General features: G+C 37.1%; 1 protein-coding gene across 1 annotated transcript in view; it reads left to right on the top strand.

Annotated features, from left to right (window-relative positions):
* The window catches only part of LOC102488796 (calcium-binding mitochondrial carrier protein SCaMC-1), a 64591-nt gene that overhangs the window by 9732 nt on the left and 48029 nt on the right, over positions 1 to 6830 (top strand). The gene's annotated exons all lie outside the window — the stretch shown is intronic.

The raw sequence follows: 6830 nt of genomic DNA, 5'->3' as shown, positions 1-6830 counted from the left end.
AAGAGTGTTGACTCCCCCAGAGGTTTTCGTTACAGGGTGTGTGTTCTCTCCTGAAAGACAGAGAGAGACAGAGAGACAGAAAGCGAGAAATCACCCCCGAGGGGGGGATGGCCATGTCGCAATCTCTTCTCCTCTATTCTCCTCTTGGGATCTTGGGCATGCACGCACATGTGCCCGGCGTAAGTTTAAGCCACCGGGTCTGGGACTCGAACCACTGTCAACTACGTGGGAGTCCAGTGACATAACCATTACGCCAACTGCTGGTGTTGACTTTTATGAAACACTTTTTCCTCATGAATAGAGATGATCACATGTATTTCTCTTTTCTTCTGTTAATGTGTTATATTACATTATCGATTTTCTTATGTTGAACCATCCTTGTATTCTAGGAATAGATCTCACTTGAAAAGGGTGTATAACCCCTTTAATATGCTGCTCAATGTGGTTTGCCATTATTTTGATGAGGATTTTTGCATCATTGCTCATAAAGTATTTTGGTCTGTAATTTTCTTTTCCTATAGTGTCTATATTAGTTTGTTATTGAGGTAATGCTGGCCTGATAAAATGAGTTAGGGAATATTTCCTTCATTTAAATTAGAAAAAGTTTGAAAATGATTACTGCTGGTTCTTTAAATAGAAGGATTACCAGCGAAGTTATCAGGTCCCAGGCTTTTATTTGTTGGGAAATACTGTACTACTGATTCAGCCTTCTCACTAGTTATAAGGTCTATTCAGATTTTCTATTTTTCATAATTTATTCTGGGTAGATTTTGTGTTTCTAGGAATTTTTCTATTTTATCTAAGTTATCCAGTTTGTTTGCATACAATGGTTCACAGTACTCTCTTATAATATTTTTTATTTCTGTAGAATCAATAGTTATGTCTCTACTTTCACTTCTGATATCTTTTTAAATTTTTTTAGTGGTTTTTGCCTATGAGTGTGTGCACTTGCCAGAGAGAGAGAGAGAGAGACTGTGAGAGGGAAAGTGAGAAATCATCCCCTCCGGAGGGATTGTCTTCATTCTCCTCCTGGGATCTTGGGTATGCACACACATGCGCCTGGTGTGATTTTCGAGCCTCCAGATTCTGGGACTAGAACCATGGTCGGCCATGTGGGAGTCTAGCAATGTAAGGACTCTGTAGTGTGTTGGCCCCTCACTTTTTTTTTTTTGAGAGATTTTCGCTGTAGGGCGCGTGCGCTCACCAGACAGACAGAGACATAGAGACAGAAAGCGAGAAATCACCCCCCAGGGGGGATGGTCACGCCGCAATCCCTTCTCCTCCATTCTCCTCTCGGGATCTTGGGCACGCACACACATGTGCCCGGCGTGAGTTTAAGCCACCGGGTCCGGGACTTGAACTGCATCGACTACGTGGGAGTCCAGTGACATAGCCATTACACTAACATAGCCATTACCCTATATTTTGAATGTCTTAAAACCAGTTGTCTTTAACCATAACATTTTCTTGTACTACTTCAAAACTTTATTTTAGCCCCTAGTTGTTTTGTGACTTGGTAATAAATGTAGTGCATAGCAAAGTATGTGTTTCCTAAGTATGTATTCTTAGAATTGATATATGATGTATGACTTTAAATCAACTTCATTGTACAATAAAAATGTATTGAGTAAGTGTGATTAATGATGGAATGCAGATGAAATATGGCAAAAAAAATGATTCAATAATTAGAATACTTTCTAATACTTTCTAGGAATTTATAGTACAACAAAAATGCCTTTATTAACAAAGTGGAAAAATTGGCCACTTAAATTCCATGATGTGCACACAACATAATACTTTAGGTATGCTATGAACTGACCTATTTTTTTTTTTAAGGTGAAAAAATTATGCAATTGGAGTTTCATTGATTGTGAGGGCTCTTTAGTAAATTCAAGGAGAATATGTATTAAGGAAGAATTATGTATGGATTTAAAGACATTTTAAAGTTATTTATTTATTTCTCCCATGAGCCAGTGAGGGAGGGGGAGAGAGAGAGAGAGAGAGAAAGAGACAGCACTCCCAGCATGGTCTCAAACCTGCCTTCCACCCTAGAGCCAGTCAGCCCAAATCATGGCATGTTCAGGAGGCCTCTGGAGGCAAACTTGAAACCTTCTCATGTGAGTCAGCCTCACAGAGCACTGTGCTCCACTGTGGCACCACCATCTGGCCCCTGCTTTCAAACTTTTTTGAACCAAAATAAATCTGTACTTTAATTTCATTTTTTTCACAAACTTTATTTCTCCTATGCTACAATAGAAAATTATCTGTTTTGAAACACTTATCAGCAAAGGGATGGCAGAGGACTGAGTGAAATTAGTGGAGAAGGACTAAAATTCCCAGGCAATGAACAAGTAAATGGGAGAGATCTTTTAGTGTTATACACCACTATTTTGTTTCAGCATTGTACATACATATATCAAGCATACCTTTATCTATAAAGTATGCCAACATTTAGGAAAAAGTTTAAAATCTGTCAGTGATTCACTAACATTTGTTGTGAAATTTTAAAAATTTGAGAACCTTATAAAGATAAGTAATGTTAATTTTGTCATTTTATATTTATTTATTCTTAGACACTTTGGATTTCTAAGAAGTTTGCCAACATTTAAAACAAAGGAAAAACCTACTTGACATGTATTTTGTTTCACATAGAAATGAATAGTTGATATGCCATGAGTGAACAGGGTGCCTCACCTTTTTAAAATGCTTAGTAACATATAGGGTGAAAATCAATAATGACATTCAAAATTATAGGTCCCTCTCTTTCTTCGTCTCTGAAAGGTGTGAAGGCTTAGTTATCTCCTCATGAGGGTGGGAGGAGGTACAGTGGTAACAAAACCTCTCCGCAAACTTTTCTGCCATATAAACGATGTGTACATTCCCCTCCTACATATTTGTTTTCCTCGAATAAAATTTTAGGTGGATTATTCCAAGGTCAAGAAGTATAAATATAAATATTTTTAAGGATCTTTTACACTACACAATTATTATCTAGTTGCATTATGTTCATGTTTTTACAATATACATCTTTGCCAACAGTGGATAATAAAAATTATTCTCAATTTTATATGACAACATCATGTAATATACTTTCAATTGAATAAAAATATATATTTAAAGAATTAATTAATTAATATTTTAATTTGACCAGAGAGAGAGAGGGAAAGTGAGAAAGCAAGCTGCCAGGTCTGGGACTTGAACCATGGTTGGCCATGTGGGAATCCAGCATCTTAACCACCTGCTAGCCACCTACTAGCCCATTAGTGAAATAAGTTAAGTAAATGATAGGTTACCACTTATCACTTTACTATGGCTTAAGTTGTAAAGATGATGTGGGAATGCCATTTAGAAAACATTACATCAAGGGTAGGTGTTACCTAGGATTGACTCCAGCTCTTTTCGGTTTTTCAGCATCTTTCTAATGATATCATTATAATCTCATAGCTTCCGCTTTTTTTCCCTGCTGGAGTTGTTCAGATACATCTCTAAGACCTGTATCTGAAAGCCATGAATATATTGTCTGCTAGACATTATGAAAATATCTCACCAGCAATTTTAACTCAACATGTTTCCCTGCCCACTCCCTCCCACCTAGTGTTTCTCCCAACTGTCCTACTGGGATTCTCATGATTGTATAGCCACTCTGCAGAGCTCTAGTTTCTTTTCTTTCCCTTATCCTCTACACTATGTGTAAACAATCAGCTTACTTTCTACCTTCTGACAATCTTTGTATCTCTCTCTCCATTTCCATTTCTACCATTTTCCCTAAGTTGTGAGTTCATTTCTCTGAATTCTTGAAATAGCTCTTTTATGTATCTTTTTAGTCTTCTCTCTCCTACCAAAGTGTACCACTGAGATGACCTTTCTAACACTGATTATGGCATACCTCTGCTCAAAATTCATCAGTGGAGTACCATCAATTATAGCAATATTAACCATCTTTATGAGCTTTGTTGTAATCAAGACATGACTGTACTATTATTTACCTATTATGTAAAGTAAAGGGACTCACTTGTATGTTGAGGAATTTATTTTTACTTATTTTAAATTTTACTGTATATAGACCATTTATAATTGTAAAGTACACTATTATTAACTATATTCACCATGCTGTGCAATAGATTTCAGAAAGTATTCCTCATGACTGGGATTTTGTGCTCTTTGACATTCATCTTCCTCCCCTCCCTACCCCTCATTCCTCAGCCTCTGTAACCGTGATTCTACTCTGCTTCTATGAGGTCAGTTGTTTTAAATTTTCCATACGAGAACATGTGGTATTTGTCTTTTCTTGCCTGGGTTATTTCACTTAATGTTCTCTATATTCCATCCATGTTTTTGCAAATGACAATTTCTTTTCTTAGCTGAATAGTATTACATCATAGATATATATGGTATTTTCTTGAAAATGTTTAAACCATATTTTCTTTATCTGTTTTTCTGTGGATGGACAATTAAGTTGATTTCATAACTTGGCTATTGTGAGTAGTGCTGTAGTAAACAGTAGAATGCAGACATCTCTTCAACAAACTGATTTCCAATCTTCTAGGTAAATACCTAGAAGTACGATTGCTGGATCATGTGGTAATTTCATTATTATTATTATTATTTTAGGTTTTTGCCACAGGGCACATGTACTTGCCAGAGAGATACAGAGATAAAGTGAGAAATCACCACCCAGGAGAAATGGCTACATGTCAGTCCTTTCTTGTCTATTCTCTGCTTGGGACTTTGGGCATGCATGTGCACACATTTGGCACGATTTTGAAGTGACTGGGTCTGAGACTTAGACCATGATCAGCCATGTGGGAGTCCAGTGCCTTAATTACTATGCCACCTAATAGCCCCGTGGTAATAATATTTTTAATTTTTGGAGGATCCTCCATACGATTTTCCACAATGGCTGTACTAATTTATATCCCCACAAACAATCTACAAGGATTATTTTCTTTCCACATTCTCACCAGTGCTTGTTATTATTTGTCTTTTTAATGACAGCCGTTATGATAGGTGTGAATAATACCTCACTTTGGATTTAGTGTGCATTTCCCTAATGATTAGTAATGTTTTCATATATCTGTTAGCAACTTGTATGTCTTCTTTTTTTTTTTTAAAAAAAAAAGGTTTAATTATTTCTTCCATGAGAGAGAACGAGAGAGAGAAAGACAGGTACCTCCAACAGGGTCACCATGTTATAATTTATCTCCAACCTCAGCCACCCTGGATCATGGGCAACATGCACTGAGAGGCCCAGGGACGTGAACCAGAGACCTTCCCATGTTTGCCCAATTCCATTACTGCTGCACCACCATCTGGCTCATGCATGTCTTCTTTACAGACAGGTTATGTAGTCTAGAAATACCATAAAATTAATAAAAAAGATAAGTATGTTATATATGCATAAAATATGTGTAGGCACTAGTCTATTTTATAATTTTCTACTATAATATATACAGAGGTCTATACAAAAGGTTAAAAATAATCAAAACTTGAACAACCAGGTGGTGTGGAAGTTAAGGCAGTTGAATCCTACAAAGCCGACTCTGTGGTTCAAGTCCTGGACCTGGCGGCTTGAAAATCACACTGGGCATGTGTATGTGTGTACTCAAAATCCTGAGAGGAGATGGGAGCAGAAGGGACTGAGACATGTGTCCCCCCAGGAAGGTGATTTCTCACTTTCCCTCTCTGGTGAACACGTGCACCTTAGAGCAAAAACTAAGAACCAAAAACACTTATGTACACAAATAACTATAGATGCTACGTGATGCTATTTGCTGTTGACAAAAATGTATATAAATGTATGGGAACCAGCAGTTAGTGTAATGGCTATGTCACTGGACTCCCACGTAGTCGACCGCGGTTCACGTCCTGGACCCAGTGGCTTAAGACTCACACCGGGCGCGTGTGCGTGTGCGTGCCCAAGATCCCGAGAGGAGAATGGAGGAGAAGGGATTGCGGCGTGACTATCCCCCCTGGGAGGTGATTTCTCGCTTTCTGTCTCTATGTTTCTCTCTGTCTGGTGAGCGCACGTGCCCTGTAGCGAAAACCTCTAAAATTAAAAAATTTTTTAAAAAAGTATATAAATGTAAAGACACACTACTAAATCATAGCTGCATAAAATCAGCCTCAGTAATAATGTGCTACTGAAATAATTTTGTAGCCACTTTTGTGACTCATGAGTTCAAGTATTCATTTAAAATGTGTACGATGCTATCATCTTTGTGTGGGCATTTTTCTCTGTAGTAAGTTGTGTACTGCAGAAAAAAGTGAACTTTCATAGTTCTTGTGTATTTTTCATCGTGTTTAGTGCAATACAGTAAACCTCCAACAACACTAGTTATGCTGTAACTGCTCCTGAGAAGCAGAGAAAAATCATGACATTATGAAAGAAAAAGCTGAATTGCTTTGTATGTACTGTAGATTGAAGTCTACAGCTGTGGTTGCTTGCATTTCAAGAAAAACTAATCTATGCATTGTAAAAAAAAAATAAATAAATAAAAGAAACTCATGAAGCTGCTACTCCATCCATGCCAGGAGGCATGGAAACCTTGTACTTCTTGCCAAATAGTTTTTAATTTTGAATTGAAAATGCAGATTTTATTGTGGGTACAGGGTTGTAATAAAAAAGACATACCTATAGACTTTAATATGACTCAAGAAAAGGCAAGGTCATTACAAACTTATGGTACTGATAAAAAAAATAGGTATAATACTGTAAATGTATTATTTCCCTTAAGGTTTTCTTTTCTTGGCTTCCATGGGTCCTTTATTTAGTTCCCACCCCCCCCTTTTTTTTTTTGGAGAGTTTTTTTTCTTTTTTTTTTTTGGGAGAG

This window comes from Tupaia chinensis, unplaced genomic scaffold, assembly GCF_000334495.1.
Source record: "Tupaia chinensis unplaced genomic scaffold, TupChi_1.0 Scaffold000270_1, whole genome shotgun sequence".
Taxonomy (NCBI): domain Eukaryota; kingdom Metazoa; phylum Chordata; class Mammalia; order Scandentia; family Tupaiidae; genus Tupaia; species Tupaia belangeri.
Note: the sequence above shows the minus strand (reverse complement) of the source record. Positions and strands in the feature narration are given on the sequence as shown.